Here is an 18,443-nt window from a genome sequence, read left to right on the forward strand (position 1 = left end):
AAAATAACATGCCCGTGACAGCGACAACAGCAGCAATTTTAAACTTCTCACTGATGAAATGCACTTTGCAGTCATAACTCTTGCATAAATCCGATGTCATTTTTTATGCTATAATTTTGTGATCCAATGGATTATTGTATAGACCCTCTACCTGCAAATGAGCTCCATAATGCAGAATGTGCAGAAATCATTGAGCTATCAGTGACATCAGGGGCTGGGCTGCTAGGATTATTAACAGATATTTTTTTCACCTGTAAGCACAGACTAAAATCAATCATTCTGATAACCAGGCATGGCATGAGCTGTCTGCACTTTCATTTCAATTGGATTAATCACATATACACAGACCTTTACCTTAAAGAAGCAATTGTTCATGTTTAATCACAAAGAAACATTCAAGCATACCCTCAGACATTACTAAATTTAACCACAATTTATGCTTCCTGTTTTTAGCAAATATGTTTATGATAATACGGGTTTCTGCATTTAAATGCACTGTTTCTTTCATTTTACCAATATAAAAATTGAAGCTAGGTAAAATGCATTTTATATCATATGTAAACTATTTGACATTTTTGAAGTTTCCATTATACTCATATATTTTACTGCACAATTTATGCTGATGATCACAGTAAGGTAAAGTATTAGCATTATATTTTCTTCACTAAAGTAGAACATACTAGATACCAGATTTCACCATGTTACATGTCCTACTTCTTAAAAGGATTTGGTTCTATTACTCTGTCAACTTCTCCTGCTTTCAATAATGCATGATAAAAAGTACCATTGTGGGTATAGGATTTTTTTTAGTCTGAAATAGAATCGGGACCGAGTAAATCTCTCTTATGATCCTTACAACAGTGTTCCAGAAGGCACATCTGCTGTTACTATAACAACAGAAAGGCAGAGTCTAAAGAGATTCATCTGTACTTGGGGCAGTCCACACACCAGGAGGATTCCTGGGCTCCTCTCTTACAAGCGGAAGGTGAATTTAGAAGAAGGAAAACTTGAAGAGGGTTTCAATGTATGAATGGGACACATGATTGTCAGAATCGAGGGAAGCGAGGACAGCTCAGGATTTACAAGCTGCTTTGAGGCCAAAGGTGCATACCTTCTATCATAGACGTCAGCTCCCTTAGGTGCTGGAAAATATTCCATTGCTGAGTTATTGTTGTTCTTTACTTGCTAAGTCATGTCCAACTCTTTGCAACCCCATGAACTGCAGCGCTCCAGGATTCTCTGTCTTTCACTGTCTCCCTGAGTTTGCTCAAATTTAAGTCCATTGAGTCAGTGATGCCATCCAACTTTCTCATCTGCTGCCTGCCTCTCCTCTTGCCCTCAATCCTTCCCAGCATCAGGGTCCTTTCCAATGAATCACCTCTTCACATCAGGTGGTCAAAGTATTAGCGCTTCAGCTTCAGCATCAGATATGTGTATAAAATTAAGAACTGGTCAGAGGTGACACCAGACAGAAGGCAGAATCACCCTCCAACCATCTGACCAAAGGAAAAACAGCACCGCCTTCAGACAGAAGTGAAGTCACTGGCCCAGGAATCAGTCCATCTAAAACTCTGCCTCTTTCCCCCGCCTTAGCTTCTGCTTCATTGGCTTCTTCTGGGGTCACTGACTTCCATGGTCTTCTTGTTCCTCTCCCCATACTATTAACAGATAGATCTCCACTTGGGCATCCCCAGCCTGTCTGCCATCCCAAGGAGACCCCATCAGCTCCCCACTCTCCATCCTGAGTCTTTTGGTTTCAATTTCTTCCTACCTGCGCTCTAGCTTGATCTCAACCTGGAGTTTTCTGACCTCCCTGGATTGAACTTTGCCCCTTTTATGGAACAGATCATTCTCTGATTCAGCCATTGTCCAGTAGGGGGAATTAATGCCTAGCCGTAAATCAACAGACACAAAAATAAAATAAATAGAAATTTCTATAAGTGAAGGAAATAAACTAAACTGAAGGAAAAATGGAGTGGCATGAACTTCCCTTTGTAGGGTGGTCAAAAAAGATGTCTCAAAGGAGGTGATGTTTGCCTAGAGATGCAAGAGGAGGAGAAGCATCCAGCCATAGTCACTGCATGCTTAGAACCTTGCAGCACCAGAAGGGGGCTATGGTCACAGGACAGAAAAAAAAGGGCAGCTTCTCAGTAGTGAACTCCAGGAGGACGGTCCGGAGATAAACGTGAGAGGTGGGTGTGGGTCAGATCATTTACAAGGCATAGTCAAAGAGCTTGGATTTCATTCCAAGTCTCTTGCATGGCATATTGTTATAAGACCCAGAGAGACTTTGGGGACTCATTCCATCTGTCAGGTAGAAGGTAATTCTTTTGCTTTTTATCCATGCACCAACTTTTGTAAGTCAACTTGACTAATGTTTGTTTATAATTAGTGAGTAAGCTGCTACTTTAATATTGCCATCCTGGAAGAGGCCCCTTCAAGGCATGTTGAATTAACTGATGTGAATAAAAACAATGAATAAAAATACCTCTCTCTTTTAATGAGAACAGCAACTTCTATTTCCCTGGGCTTTTTCAGTCCCATAAGACCTTTTAAAGCAGAGTGAACGTGTTCTGGTTCAAATGCTAGAAACATAAACTTGTCTCTTTTTCTCATTGGGGTATGTTTTGAGAGGCCATTTTAGATCAATCTTTTTGAGTACAAAAGCTTCCAGCAGCTGTGTCTAAAACATACCCAGCACCACTGCTAGAGTGGTCATTTTTCCTCGGATGCGATTCTCACATGGGACCAAAAAAGGCTGCAGCCCTTTCTCTGACACATGGGCCCGTCACACTCTGGAACTGTTAACAACAAGGCCCCTGAGCTTGTGCCCTGTAAGGACCTGGTTTTGCATCCTGACCTCAAAGTGAAAGGTTGGGTAAAATGTCACTTCTCTACCCTTCCATTTGTAGAGGGGTTATAAGAAGTTTCTATGGGCACTTTCTGAATCTATTCGTACATCCTGTCTCTACCACCTTTCGGGTATTAGACTGCAGATCTTTAATATTGCCAGTGCTCAGTGCGTGCTCAGCCAATCAGTCACGCCTGACTCTCTGCGACCCCACGGACAGCAGTCCACCAGGCTCCTCTGTCCATGGGATTCTCCAGGCAAGAGCACTGGAGTGAGTTGCCACGTCCTCCTCCAGAGGATCTTCCCAATCCAGGGATCAAACCCAAGGCTTCTGTGACTTCTGCACTGGAGGCAGACTCTTTACCACGAGGCCATTTGGGAAGCCCTTACATATTCTAATTATTATTCACTTTAGAAAGAAGCAAAGTTATGAACACTGGATTTTATTCCAGTTCTGTAAATAATCTGTCCTATGACTAAATAAAAATTGTTCCCTCTCTAAATGTTTTCTTTTCTTTTCCCCACATGACTTCTTTAGATCCTTCCAGCTCTATTACTCTGTGGATCTCTATCTACGGGGACTGAAAAATAAGGCCAGTATTCATTCTGTGTGTTTGCGCCTGCTCAGTCCCAACAGGCTAACTGCTCTTACACACAGACCCCAAAGTACAAGTGCCCAAACAAAATAGAATTTACTTCTCTTTCGTGGTCCAGGACCACGGACAGGTCCAGGACCTGGTCCCAGACAGGTATTCTAGAGCAGCTGACAGCACTGTCCCTTCCTCTGATCAGGGACCTGGTGTAACAATACTTGCTCTCCAAGGTCACTCTGCTAGTAACCCTTCCAGCCCATCAGAAATAGGACTAAGTTGAAATCCAAGGCCTGCTATATCCTGCTAGGTACATAAAGCAAAAATGATACATACCTCTCCCTTTCATTCCTCTGGCAAGAGCTTAAACACACGGCCACACCTACTTGTAAGGGAGGCTAGATGCTACAGCCCAGGCTGGATTCAGACAGAAGTCCGTTGCTAAGAGGAGGAGAATGGATCGGATGAACAGACTGTAGTATCTACCACTTGCTCAATAACTGTAAAGTGCTTCAAACTCTAATAAAGCTTTCCATCTACTGAATTCTTAGCACAGCTTTGTGAGATAGTTAAGATCTCCATGCTACAGAGGTGAAACTATGTCCCAGAGAGAGTAAGCAGAATATAGGAGGTCTCACAATTAAGAGCTGATCTAAGCTTCAATTTCAGGTCTGTCGGTCAGTAGTTTCCGACTAAGTTGAAATATTTGCATAGGAAGTAATCATTAGCATAAATCTGCATGAATATTGTGAAGTTTGATGAACAAAGGGGCTTTATTATGAACAGCAATGGGAGAAGCTAAAAGCCTGCCATAGACTCCTGCTTAATCCTCCAGTGTTAAGAGGTCTCTGGGTAACCTGGGGAGAATCTCACAAGTGATTTTTTTAAAAAACACTGATAAGTAGTTTGTAACTGAGGCACGGACTCATTTTGCTCTCACTCTGTTAGTCTACAAAGTGCGTAAGGACAGAGGAACTGGCAAGAAACACTCTGGTTGGAAGTAATCATTGAAGAAGGCCAGAGTCTAAAAAATATTAAAAATAAAAGATATATATATGGTCATCTCACTCAGAGAAGTGGTTCTGAAGTGCCAGTAGATTTGCAGATCACTAGAGAAAATGGTATGTACATCCCTACACCTACCCATCTCAGGCACTCACAAATCATTTGCTGCTCCAACTATTTTATGCTTGCTATGAAAATCCAACCGTAAACTGTCAATAAACCAAGCTCACGTCTTTTGAAGGAACAGTCAAGCAATCCCTCAACACAACATTGAAACACTATGCCTGGATTTTTCCTTAGTTCAAACCAAATTTCTGTGAAAATAAAGAATCTCTAAGGAGTGCATTAGGCTTAATTATTACTAGTTTCAGTCTTCAAAAGGAATTGAAATAATAATATTTCAGGATGATTTCTCTCCCAACTCTAACCCTATTTACATTAATATGACTTCACAGTTTAGAAGCAGAGGTACCCTTTCTCACAAATCTGTTCAAAATTGGTAATTTTTTAAAGGGACGGTGGTTTTATGGATGACCAACTCTATATAAGAAAGGTTGTGATGGGTCTCAGAGCTTGGCTGTCATTCATAGAGTATTCAAGATGAACTCTCAGAGAAGGGAAATCAGTGAAGCTCACCAAGTCAGTTATAATGTACCAGATGTAACAAGGTAATGTGTTATTTCACACAGCAAGTTAATACAGTTCTGCTGCACCCTTTCTGAGAAGGGCCGGGAAACTTATCAACAGATATGATTCCTTAAGGAGAATTTTAAGAATTATGCCACCCTCCATCCTATTAGGACAAAGCTCTTGGCTAAGTCTTCTGGACACTTCCTCCTAATTCATCTTTATTCTAGATACCCCTGGGCCTCACAGAGACCGCGCTGGCCACCTTTTGTCATTATTTAAGGGAAGCTGGGAATTCCACCAAACTGTACTATCACGGCCTTTAAAACCTCTAACAATAACCAACTTCCTTTAGCAATTTTGAGTGCTGTTTTGTTTTCATATCCAGGCCTGTCATCGTTGAGTTATATTTATTGAACACTTTTGTGTTTATAACATTGAATTCAGTAGATAACACAGCAGAAAAAGGACAGAAGTAGAGGATTTTTACAAACTAGAGAAAAGAATCTAAATCTATCTCAAAAGCTAATAGCATTTTATAAATGCAGTTCATCCGAATGCTAATTTCTCTGGTCTTTTGTTTACACAAGAAAGCTCCAGGCTGGTTTATGGTGTCGCATTTATCAGACAGTAGAATATAAGCAAATCCCATTACACCCGAATTCAGCCACCCAAATGAACCAAAATATGGATTATGGTATCTTTTACGCTGCAATTTCTACTTAAAAACAAAAATGTAATTTTAATGCTCAGCAAAATACAAAAGAAAAGCAAACTGTTTTTCTCATGATTCCTGCTTTGACTTTCATTGTCTGAGCCCTCAGGCTCATCGGTAACTATGTAAGAAGGAAAAAAAAAAAAATTTAAAACATGATCACAAAATGACTCAAAGCCCAGAAAGTGTAGTTACCGGTGTTAAGCACCCGTCTTTAGAAACTCAGACCATTCAGTGTTCTCTCAGAATTCTGCAGGTTCTCAAATGGTTCCATCCTTATGAAGCTTAGAAAATGCCCTTCCTTTGTCGTGACATCCACTATTGTTTTTGTTTTTTTATAACACCCAGCTCCTTTATTCCTCCCAAGGGAAAAGCAAAACCTTATCTTCAGTTTCAGGACAGACCAAGTTCTTGGAGACGGTGTCAGAAAGGAACAATACCCATATTTATTGTAGTTGTTTAGGGACTTCACGAACAGTCAAAGACCAAGTTTACAATTTTTCCACTGTGGTAATCTGGGCAGGTATGTTAAAAACTTACCCACAGCAACTTCAATTGAAGGAGCTACCCTTTCAAACTTAAATGCCACAAGGAGAAGCTATTGCTGAATAGAAAGTTTCACCCTTTAAAATAGAAAAACCTAGTTCTGAACAATCATCTCTTTCTGGTCTTTTTTTCTTAATGTTATCTATTCATTAGAGCTTTTCTCACTCTTATATAAATTACACTACCCTTTTTGCTAGAAGCTGCAGTTCCAAAAGATCTCAAGGTAAGTTATAAGAGCACACACTCCACTATCAACTTATCATTCACTATTTATTGCATGGATAACAGATTCTACACACTCGCAATCTTAGGGTTTGAGCATGACCAATACATAGCAGCCTTCTTCCCCATCCAATTCTGATCCAATTGAGAAATAAGATCAAAGAGTAATACACTAAGACCAAATTATCTTTTTTTCTGATAACGCTGCTGGAAGAGTCTGTGTCTAATGTGCAAACAAGAGGGTATCTTAATGCCAAGCACCAGGTTTAAGAAGGCTTATTAACCAGGTACAGGGGGCTCCGAATGACCACAGCCCTCTCCTGTGAATTGCAAAGCTCCCCACCTGGCCATGAGCAATCCAGAGTACAAACTCACAAACCAGAGTTAGAAAAGAGAAAGTGGAGAGGAAAAGATACAGTTCTACACATCCAATTGTCGTTGTTCAGTCGCTTAGTTGTGTCTGACTCTGCGACCCCACGGACAGCAGCACACTAGGCCTCCCTGTCCTTCACCATCTCCCGAAGCTTGCTCAAACTCACATCCATTGAGTTGTTGATGCCATTCAACCATCTTGTCCTCTGTCGTCCCCTTCTCCTCCTGCCCTCAATCTTTCCCAGTATCAGGGTCTTTTCTAAAGAGTCAGTTCTTCACTTCAGGTGGCCAAACGATTGGCCACCTGAAGTATTCTTCAGCTTCAGCATCAGTCTTTCCAATGAATTTTTAGGACTGATTTCCTTTAAGATTGACTGGTTTGACTTCCTTGCTGCCCAAGGGACTCTCAAGAGTCTTCTCCAGCACCACAGATCAAAAGCATCAATTCTTCGGTGCTCAGCTTTCTTTATGGTCCAACTCTTACATCCATACATGATTACTGGAAAAACCATAGCTTTGACTAGATGGACCTTTGTCTGCAAACTAATGTCTCTGCTTTTTAATATGCTGTCTACATTTGTCGTAGCTTTTTTTCCCAAGGAGCAAGCATCTTTTAATTTCATGGCTGCAGTCATCATCTGCAGTGATTTTGGACATGCACCATCGGCACATCCAGTCCAACTCCTTATTCCCAAATCCTATCAAATCAGGCAAGTGACCCTTTTCCCCCAGGTGAGTGAGAGGCTGAAACAGGGCCAGGGATGTTACTCTAGCAACACCCCTTCAAGTGGACAGAAGCATGGAAGAAGAAAGTGCCTCCAACCCCCGCAACATGCCCAAGGAGTTTACCCTCTTAGACACTGCACTTCATTGCTAACCAGGGCTGTGGGTCTCTCCCTGGAAGAAAGAGATGTCACTATCAGGACGTGGGACCCCTTCATCCCCAGCACTCTCCGCCAGATACTCCTTGTACCACTGACCCCAGAAGGCTCCAAACTGGGAAGAGCCATACATCAACGAAGCCCACACCTGCTATTGCCCCAGGTTCCCACATCGCTCACCCTCTCACTTCAGGACGACTTTTCTGGCCACGCTATTTAAACTTGAAGGTGCTCAGTCATCTCAGAGCCACCCACCCAACCCACCTTCTTCCCTGCTTTTATTTCACTCCAAAGCACTGACTGGTGTTTGACATGTCACTTTGTAATTATAAAACACATATTTGCTGGTGGCTATCCCCCCAGCTGCAGTGTAAGCTCTTTGAGGGCCAGGCTTTGGGACTACTTCAGTTAATGCCAAATTTCCAGTGCCGAGAGCAGTATTTGGAAGCTAATAGACACTAGTTAATATTTGCTGGAAGAAAGAATGAATAGATCAGTCCTTCGGCCAGGCACAAAACACCACAAGCTGCTGGAACCTGCTAGCCAAGGCTGCTAGGAGTCCATCCTCCTCCCCAAAGCTGAAATCCATCTGTCCTAGCCACTCCATATTCGCAGACTTAATCCTCTTGATTTTTCCCTCAATATTCCCTGCCTGTGCACCAGATGTCAATACTCCTAATGGAATTAACTCCCCAAACTTTAAAACTTTTGTTTGGAGGAGCAGGACAGAATGTATGGTCTTTGAGGACAGGACTTCAGAGAGAGTGAGGGGAAAGGGTATGGCTGTATGTGATCATTTCTTTACCCAAATTTTCTCGGTTAAGTTGTTTATCCCCATGCTCAACCTTATTCTAAGATGCAAAGTCCAAAAGTATTACATGAATGGATTTCCACCCACATGGAAGGAAGCATCAGATGGGGGGAATAAATTTCCCCAAACCAAAGATATTATTTACAGTCCAGAGAGTTTCTGAAAATAAACTTTATAACTGTTATAACTGTATAAAGTTTATAAATGCTATTTATGGTCTAGAGAGTTTAGAGAAAGAAAGTATTATTAAGAAAAATAACTTATGTAATATAAGTTAAAGTGTCATGGGAACATAAACGAGGAAGTAACCAGTTCTATTTAGTTTGTTTATATCTGACAGTGTGTTGTAAACTCAGGCTCTTTTTTTGTAACAGTGGATAAGTAACTACTAAAATAGGTATTTGTCCTAAAGTAATTCCTTAATTTTGTAGAGCCCTTTATCCATTTGCAAAGAAATCTCTTATGTATCATCTCATTTAATCTTCATCTCCTCACTTGCCATTTAGGAATGTGCATAGCTCCACACATATGCATGGGCACAAATATAAAGGCACACACACACAGAGTCAGAGGTCTGTAGTGTCCCCCAGTGATCATTCTTTCCTGCTTTAGTCATACCAATCACCATGTTTATCTGGGCCCAGAATAAAGATCATATTTCTTGATCGTACTTCCATCCCCATGTGGTCCCAGAGTATAACTGATTTATGTAACTAGCAAGGGGTTGGGAACGTGACCCCCTTCCTTCACTCCTTCCTGTCCTTGGGAATGTGGCTTTCATGGCTGGAGCTGGAATAGCCATCGTAACCATAAGGTATAACTTTGAGGATGAGGCCACACCTAGTGGAACAAAATTGAAGAAACTTGTGTCCCTGACACGACTAAGTGCCATAGCATCCCTGGGTCCTGCTCTTAACTTTTATATGAGAAATTAATGAGCCTTCCTCTTGTTTCGGTCTCTACTTTGGGATGTTAGGCATTCACACACAAACCTAATTCTAGTCCACCCACTCAACCCAAACACACACAGTCTTGCACTACCCCGTTCTAGAATTCTTTGTCTTCCCTTGGTTTCTGGCTCAGGTTTTCTCTCCCTGATTTCTAAACTCTCTTATCCCTCCTTTGAACAATCACCTCAAATGTCACTTCATACCCAAGGCTTTCTTCTTCTTGCCACTAGATCCTCTCCCACCCAGAGCAACATCTGCCAACTTTGATGGCCCACAGTGTAATCCTTGATGAACTAAACAGGTAAAAAAGTCATAAGCTTCTTAAAAGTAGGAATCAAAACTATTTTACTTGATATTCCTCTAATCTAGCCATGTGCCTAGTGCAAAGACACAACCTTCAGCACATATTGGAATATGTAGACATGGTGAGTATTAATATTTCCATTTTACAGATGGAGAAACTGAGGTTAGCCACCTAAGTTAATATTCAAACTGTGTCTTCCTACTGAGGTGCATTCAAATTTTAAAATAACTATGATTTAGGGATCTGAATATGTCTTTTTGTTCCAGGCTATCAGTTCAGTTCAGTTCAGCCACTCAGTCATGCCAACTCTTTGTGACCCCATGGACTACAGCATGCCAGGATTCCCTGTCCATCACCAACTCCTGGAGCTTGCTCAAACTCATGTCCATTGAGTCAGTGATGCCATCCAACCATCTCGTCCTCTGTCATCCTCTTCTCCTCCTGCCTTCAATCTTTCCCAGCATCAGGGTCTTTTCAAATGAGTCAGTTCTTCCCATCAGGTGGTCAAAATATTGGAAATTTAGCTCAGCATCAGTCCTTCTGATGAATATTCAGGACTGATATCCTGTAGGACGGACTGGTTGGATCTCCTTGCAGTCCAAGGGACTTTTAAGAGTCTTCTTCAACACTATAGTTCAAATGGATCAATTCTTTGGTCCTCAGCTTTCTTTATGGTCCAACTCTCACATCCACACATGCCTATTGGAGTAACCATAGCTTTGATTAGACAGACCTTTGTTGGTAAAGTAATGTCTCTTCTTTTTAATATGCTGTCTAGGTTGGTTATAACTTTTCTTCCAAGGAGCAAGGATCTTTTAATTTCAAGGCTGTAGTCACCATCTGCAATGATTCTGGAGCCCAAGTAAATAAAATCTCTCACTGTTTCCATTGTTTCCCCATCTATTTACCATGAAGTGATGGGACCAGATGTCTTGATCTTAGTTTTCTGAATGTTGAGTTTTAAGCCAGCTTTTTCACCCCTACTCTTTCACTTTCATCAGGAGGCTCTGCAGTTCCTCTTCACTTTCTGCCATAAGGGTGGAGTCATCTGAATATCTGAAGTTATTTATTATTCTCCCTGCAATCTGGATTCCATATTGTGTTTCATCCAGTCTGGCATTTCACATAATGTACTCTTCATATAAGTTAAATAAGCCAGGTGACAATATGCAACCTTGACGTACTCCTTTCCCAATTTTGAACCAGTACGTTGCATGTCCAGTTCTAATTCTTGCTTCTTGACCTGCATACAGATTTCTCAGGAGGCAGGTGATGTGGTCTGGTATTCCCATCTCTTGAAGAATTTTCCACAGTTTTTTTTATGATCCACAGTCAAAGGTTTTATTTAGTTCCAGGCTATATCTTGTTCACAAATAGACCCAGATCTGCAGGAATAACCCATGAAAGCCTGCTATGTTAGTTTCATTCACTACTTAAGTTAGGGCCCAAGACATATGTCACAGTCCTATCAAATAACTAAAGGACCCACTGAGTTAGGGGAAGAGAAATCTCAGTTTCTTTACAGTTAAACCACAGTCAAGTCTCTCTCTCCTGTTTATTCTTCTGCTTCTGAGTAAAGCAATTTAAGGCAAATTTTTAGGCAGTGATAACAGTTAAGTACTAGAAAATAATTTTTATACAACTGTATCATTTAACATAAACAGATTTTAACTTTTTCTGCATAGTTAGAGCCCAGTGATCCAACCTGTAAATTTATTTAAATGATATACAAGTGGGTTTATTAACAGACAAGCCAAAAATATAATATTTTATGATATAATATCCTAAAAAATTCAAGAAAGACTCCTAAATCTGTGTATGAAAACTGGAAGATGACGATAAATGCCAAGGTCCACACCACCCGGGAAGGGAGCAGGCCGGTTTCTCAGGAAAGGAATCTTCTCTGACTCACAGAAGAGCCTGGCCGCACGGGTGGCAGAGCAGCCAAGTGCTCAGCAGTGTTCTTAGGGGTCTGCTCTGTGACCCCAACTCACCCATCAGTCCCCTGGGAAACAGGTGCGTCACACACAGCCGCAGCATGCACTTTTGAACATATGTCAGATGCTTTTCCTCCACTGCTTGAAGCCTCCAGGGACTCTCCAGAGTCAAATGTGATGCCTCCCCACGGCCCACACAGCCCTGGAAACCCTATCCTTTCTCATCCTTCTGCTCCTCTCGGTTCAGGACATCCTGGCCTCATTACTCTTGAGGGCCATTCCCTCTACCAGGAACACTCCCAATCATAGCTCCCTTGTTCAGCTAGGTCTTTTATGAACAGAGAGGTTGTCCCTGACACTAATCTTAGTCACCAGCCTCAATCACTTTCTGCTCTATCTTTGTTCACAGCAATCGTTATCATCTGACATTACATTAAACATCAATCGATAAATGATTTTTCTATCTCTCTGCCATTTCCTTTTTTGTTGATCATCTATCTTCGCCACTGCAATATAAGCTTTATGAGGGAATAGGCTTTGGTTGTCTTCTTCGATGTTGAGTGCTATGCCTGGCATATAATAGACTTTCAATAAATATTGGCTGAGCAAAACAAAACTGATTAGACAACCATCTATTCCATCTTAGGCCTTGAGCAGGATAAGGATGATTGATGCTGTCCCTGATCTGGTGATGGTGACAGTTTACATGGAAAACAAGCTGCCACTATTTTTCAAACATTCTTGGAAAAAATTATTTTGTCTCTGGTCTTAAAGGCTCCTTACCAATGTTAGCAGAACTATATATTTAGTCTATTATATAGAAGGTTGAAAGATCAAGATACCTTTTAGGAAGTTTATTTCAGCTTTCTATTGGTTCTGCTTCCACTTTATGGTTTCAGCTATCAGGCATTAAGGTAGGCAGAGACAGCTAATATGTCAGATGGCTTCCCTCCCAGTTAATAAAAGAGAGTTCGATTAATTCTATTGTCTAGTTTAATTCTATTGTCTAGGGACTTCCCTGTAGCTCAGACAGTAAAGAATCTGCCTGCAAGGCAGAAGACCTGAGTTCAGTTCCTCGGTCGGGAAGATCCTCTGGAGAAGGAAATGGCAATCCACTCCAGTATTCTTGCCTGGAGAATCTAGTGGACTACAGTCCACAGGGTCGCAAAGAATCGGACACAACTGAGCAACTAATACTACTATTGTGTAGTTTAAGAGTTATCTTGGCCAACAGAGCAATGTTATGCATAAATAATTATCTCTACAAAACATGTACAGAATGCATAAAACAATATAAACAGCAAAGAGGACTCTAGAACTGTATAATAACACATTTAACAAAAATCAATGCTTCTTGAGTACTCTGTTCTAAGCACTACAAAAATGAATGCATTTACTATATCAATAATCTTAAAGTGAAAGTCACTCAGTCACGTCGGACTCTGCGACCCCATGGACTATACAGTCCATGGAATTCTCCAGGCCAGAATACTGGAGTGGGTAGCCTTTGCCTTCTCCAGGGGATCTTCCCAACCCAGGGATCTAATCCAGGTCTCCTGAGTTGCAGGCAGATTGAAGAATCTGAGTCAGCTTCCAGCTGAGTCAGCCAGGAAGCCCAAGAACACCGGGGTGGGTGGCCTATCCCTTCTCCAGCCGGTCTTCCCGACCCGGGGATGGAACCGGCGTCTTCTGCATGGCAGGCAGACTCTTTACCCACTGAGCTATCAGGGGAGCCCTCACAGTAACCTTAGGTGTTAACTTTTCACCGAGGAGAACATAGAGACATTGAGGGACTGACTTGTGCGGCATCACGCAGTGATGTGAGTGGAGAGGCAGGAGCGACACCGCGTGTGGCTCCCCGCTTCCCTTTGTTCAGGCCGCTGGGCTTCGCAGCTCCTCTCCTCAGCTTCTCCGCCTGTGGGCACACTCCCATCTGAAGGCACAGCCTCGTCTCCCTTTCCCTTTCTCGAGCCTGGGGATTCTGTGCAGTTCTGAGCTCTGCAGTGCATTGCGCATCATGTGGCAGCTCCCCTTAGGTGACGGCTTCCGGCTCTTAGATTCTACGTGACTTTGCTTTTTCCTCTGATAATATCGATGGAGTGAGGAATCTCCCTGTGAGTCTGTTCCAACCTGATTCCAACCACACTTGAATTAGACTTCAAAGTAAAATTTCTTTATAGATGTTAGGTCTCTCAGTGACAGCTACCAAGTCTTGCCATATTGGTGAGAGCTGGCAAGTGATATTGGGATGGGGGAACCTTCCACAGCACGCCTCCCTGCTGCCATCCATGCCCTAGTTCCACTCCCCCTGCCTTAGGATATTTAGGATATGGACCACCGAAAGCTCTCTTCTGGCTGTTCAACACATCACAGGCAGAGACCTCTTTACTTCCACTGTTTTTGGTGGTGGATGTAAACAATCTTGATGACTTCGGCCAAAAATTGTTTCCTGGGGTAACTAGGCCATTTAAAGGTCAACATAATGAGTAATTGAACTATTATTCCTTGCAGTGCTGCTTAAGGAAAAGAAATTCAGAAAAGAGATAATCAGAATTTTACCTCCTCCTCACATTCTAAGAGGACGTCATCTTGCTATCAAGTGGGGAATGAATCCCACTCATGGCTAAAGTGCACAAATTAGTCACCAAAGCAAAAATGCAAATTTCTCTTGCTCTCTTTCTTTTATACACAAGGTGGGTAAAAAACACTTTTGAGCAACAATTCAATACACCAGAAATGGAAAATTACAGATTAAGTTCGGAAACGTTCATAGATTGCAAAATACCAGAAAGAAAATCAATATAGTGATAAACATTGATTATAGTTGGAAGAAACTCATATTTGTAGCTCTTTTCAAAAAGTAAAACATTGTTCCTCAAAGATTAAATTCTTCAAATATATGTCAAAAACATGATTCATGAAGTTATTTACTTGGGATCAAATGATGCTATCAATAAATCAATAGCTTACATGTTTCAGGACTGTGTCTGGCTCTGTGCATATGAATCTATTTTAGAATCTTCTAGTTTAAAGGAATCACTAAAGGTTGTCTAATCCTGGTTCTCTAATTCTGGGATGAGAACTATTTAAGCCACCCGCCCAATAGATAACCTATTACATATCTTATCTTAAAATCCTCCAGGGATGTAGAGTCTCCAACATTTTTTAAATTGTCCATTTAAATACTTATTATCAGTTTGGTTGCTGGGTTATACATGGAGCTATCTTGAGAAAAGCAAGGAGATTCAGGAATTACTGATGTCCATAATAATGACAAAACAGAGGTGAGAGTCTAGTGGGGGAGAAGAAAATTAAGGGAATAATAAAGCTAGAAATGTCTGGAAATTTTAAAGAAAAAGTCAGATTGGACTTCCTTAGTAGTCCAGTGGTTAAGGCTCTTCACGTCCACTGCAAGGAGTGAGGGTTTCATCCCTGGTCAAGAAACTAAGATTATTCATGTCACAAGATTCAGCCATAATAAACAAACAAAAAAACAAACCAGTCAATCAAAAGTTTAAAAGGATGAATGAGTCAGACAGGGAGTTCATTATCTGAGAAAAAGATAAAAATAGGCTTCAACTGAGATAGGGAAAAGGGATCAATAAATTTATCCTATAATTTAAGAATGCAGAGCAAGAATCCTTCTATATGTGACTCAGCCAATAAGGGTGGTGAGCAATTAAGCATAAGTGGGGAGAAAGTGGCTGTGTTCAAGTTATCTACTGTCGTGTAACAAACCATGCCAAAACTAAGTGACTTAACACAACAATTATGTAATTGTTGTTGCATAAACTTGTAGGCCAAGAATTGAGGCAGTGCTCAGCTGGTGATTCTTCTGTTCTGTGTTGTGTCCACAGAGGTCACTCCACAGTATTCACTGAGCCGGCAGATGAAATGGTCTAGAAGATCCAAGAAGGATTAATCCCCATGTCAGCCCCATGGACGAGTAAGGCAGCACTGGGTCTGTCCCTCAGAACACCTGTAGGTGGGCCCTTCAGACTCCTTACATGATGGCTCAAGGCTCTTGGAGTGTTCTAAAGAGGTGAAGAAGAAGCTTCAAAGCATGATCCAGCTTCAGTGACTCCAGAATATAACTTCTTTTATATTCTATTGGTCAAAATGCCAATATGGCCAGCCCACACTCAAGGGGAGAACCGTTACCCTTCCTCTCATAGGGAAGAGTGGTAAAGAATTTGTGGCCTTATTTACACCAACATAGTCTGTAATTGTCTTTCTAGGTATGATTTTTGGGAAATAATATGATAAAAGCAATGACAGAGATACCCAGTTGAAACTTAAGAGTTCAATACGGGCTGTTATGTTTACATTTGTATCCAAGTGGAATTATGAATAAGCTAATGAACTTATGTAAGAGGTGTGTGTTCAACTGTGATCCTGGGAGCTCACCCAGTGTGAGAGAGCAGAATGAGTGAGGGGGAATGGAAATAATACACTTCAGCCCCTTCTATGTAACAGAACAATTATTGAGTGCCTTGGTATTGGTCCATAGTATGTACTAGAGAAGTAAAATGGTGACTACCCTAAGGTGCTTATCCTCTAGGTAGGAAAACAGCACTGTATGCCTACAGAGGAATTTATGAAATCCCAGAAGAGGACTTACTGACATGCGTGAGATTAATATCATTTATTTGAGTTCAGAGGAAACCTCACAGAGAGACAACTCCTAAGCAAGGTTTTCATGGGGAAGGAGGAGTTTGTCAAGCGAAGAAGGAAAAGCAAACAGAATGTGCAAAAACAGAGAAGCCTGAAGAACCATGATGCTGTGTATGTGTGTCTGTGTGCATCTACAAGTATTCGAATGTGTTGAGGAAGAAAGAGGGGAAAATAAAATTGGAGGGGAAGGCAGAGGGCTTATATTTTTAAAAATAATCTCTCATCCTGTGTGCTTCATTTGGAAAGTTAGGGGAAGACATTGTAGGGTTTTAAGTAGAGGTTAAGCAGAGGTGATTAGGTTTCATGTTTTAGGAAGATTTCTCTGGGTCACTTGGAGAGGTCTTGAGACCCTCTCACCCAGGTCATCTCTCATTCTAAGTAAAGAGGAAGTTAAAGGTAGCTTTTTATTCAGAAATGCTTTCTTGCAACTTAACATTTCCCTTGCTTACTCCCACTTTCTCTTATTGGAATACTCGCTGTTGGTGCATCCAGTTGTACTTTTGGCTTCTCTTTCTTCCCTCGGATGGAGAAGCCTTTCCCTCTTCATCAGCTAAGAATGTACCTGGCAGCCCTATTTCCTGCTGTGAGAAATATAGATCTGATGGGAGATGCTCTCATTACAACTTTAAGACCTCCTTGCCCTATGAGTTCTGAAAGATCAAACAGGAAGAAATGTTTTGGTTTTGGCATAGAGCAGGTTCAAATACTTACTTTTTTTTATTATAGAATTTATTTCTGTTTGACATTCTTTATATCGTTTTTTTCCTTCTACTATGTTATAAATCCTTCTGAGACTGGAAACCACTTTCAAACCCTTCAGCTCTAAGCCTATGAAATCAGGCCATCATGGGCCAGTATCACCTTGAGGTAATTTCTTTATATTAGGGTAAGATTACTTTCCAAACTTAAAAGAGGACTGTGTACATACAGTGCATAGTTTTAAATACATATAAAAAGGCTTTTACTGATTAATACTGAAGGTTGGAGTGAAATAACTAGGTGAGTTGGGCATGAAGAACTTTCTCAATGTTAAAAAAAAAACTCTAAGAAAAGATGGAAATTAAGCTTGTATTCATGCACAGTTAAATAACTTGAAAGCATTAAATATCTCACTTATGAAAATGTTCTTAATTTTAATTTTGTTTGATCATAAAAGTTATTATATTTATTATTCAAATTAGCCATCTTAGGAGAAATAAGAGCAATATATTCAAGGTGGACAGATTGAACAAGAAGATATTAAACATTTGTAATGCACAATCCACTCCGATAGGAGATGAGAGAGCTGCAGCCAGCTGGTCGCTCGGCCCGGCTCCATAGGTGACCTGAGCCAGGGTGAGAAAGCGTGGGTGTCTGATGAGCTGGAATGGATTTATTATGCTGGACACTTTTCTGTTTGAAATATCCTTGCAGCTGACCCCTTCAAGGCACCTTTTATTATAGGAAAAAAATTGCATTTGCCTTCAAGTACAACAGAGGATGCTCAGTAGAAAATTAATTTTATTTTTAATTAGGAGCTGTTCACATCATCTGGTTCATATCTCATCCTGTCAGCACACCACTGTGGTACTGCATTCTACATAAACAGGAATTTTTACCAGAAGAGTTCCTTTCTAGCAAAGATATATTTTACATAATGCCTATACTACTAAGCATGGGATAACTCATCTCCTGAATATCATACCCTTATATTTCATTCAAAAGAGTCCTGGGAGACCTAGAATAATATTTTGACATTTAAGCAGAAAATAAAAGAAAAAATGTAAAGAAGGAATTTCAGCCATTAGAATCAGCTAAACATCAATTTCTAGGTGAACATTAGAACCACCTGGAGAGCTTTTAAAAAAAAATACCATTGTCCATGTTACTCCCATTGATATTTTTCTAAAAACATCTCAAGAGAATCTAGTGTGAAGCCAAGCTTGCAAACTACAGCACCAAAGGATTCTTGGAGATAT

The 18,443-nt window shown here is 40.9% G+C and overlaps 1 long non-coding RNA gene across 1 annotated transcript; it reads left to right on the forward strand.

Moving 5' to 3' along the window:
• Nucleotides 1–865: 865 nt before the first annotated feature.
• On the forward strand, nucleotides 866–16,110 carry LOC139030700 (uncharacterized). Its single transcript, XR_011483109.1, has 2 exons — nucleotides 866–1,103; nucleotides 15,669–16,110. It is a non-coding gene; the product is annotated as an uncharacterized lncRNA (long non-coding RNA).
• The last annotated feature ends 2,333 nt before the right edge of the window (nucleotides 16,111–18,443 follow it).

Source organism: Odocoileus virginianus, chromosome 23 (assembly GCF_023699985.2).
Source record: "Odocoileus virginianus isolate 20LAN1187 ecotype Illinois chromosome 23, Ovbor_1.2, whole genome shotgun sequence".
In the NCBI taxonomy this organism is placed as follows: domain Eukaryota; kingdom Metazoa; phylum Chordata; class Mammalia; order Artiodactyla; family Cervidae; genus Odocoileus; species Odocoileus virginianus.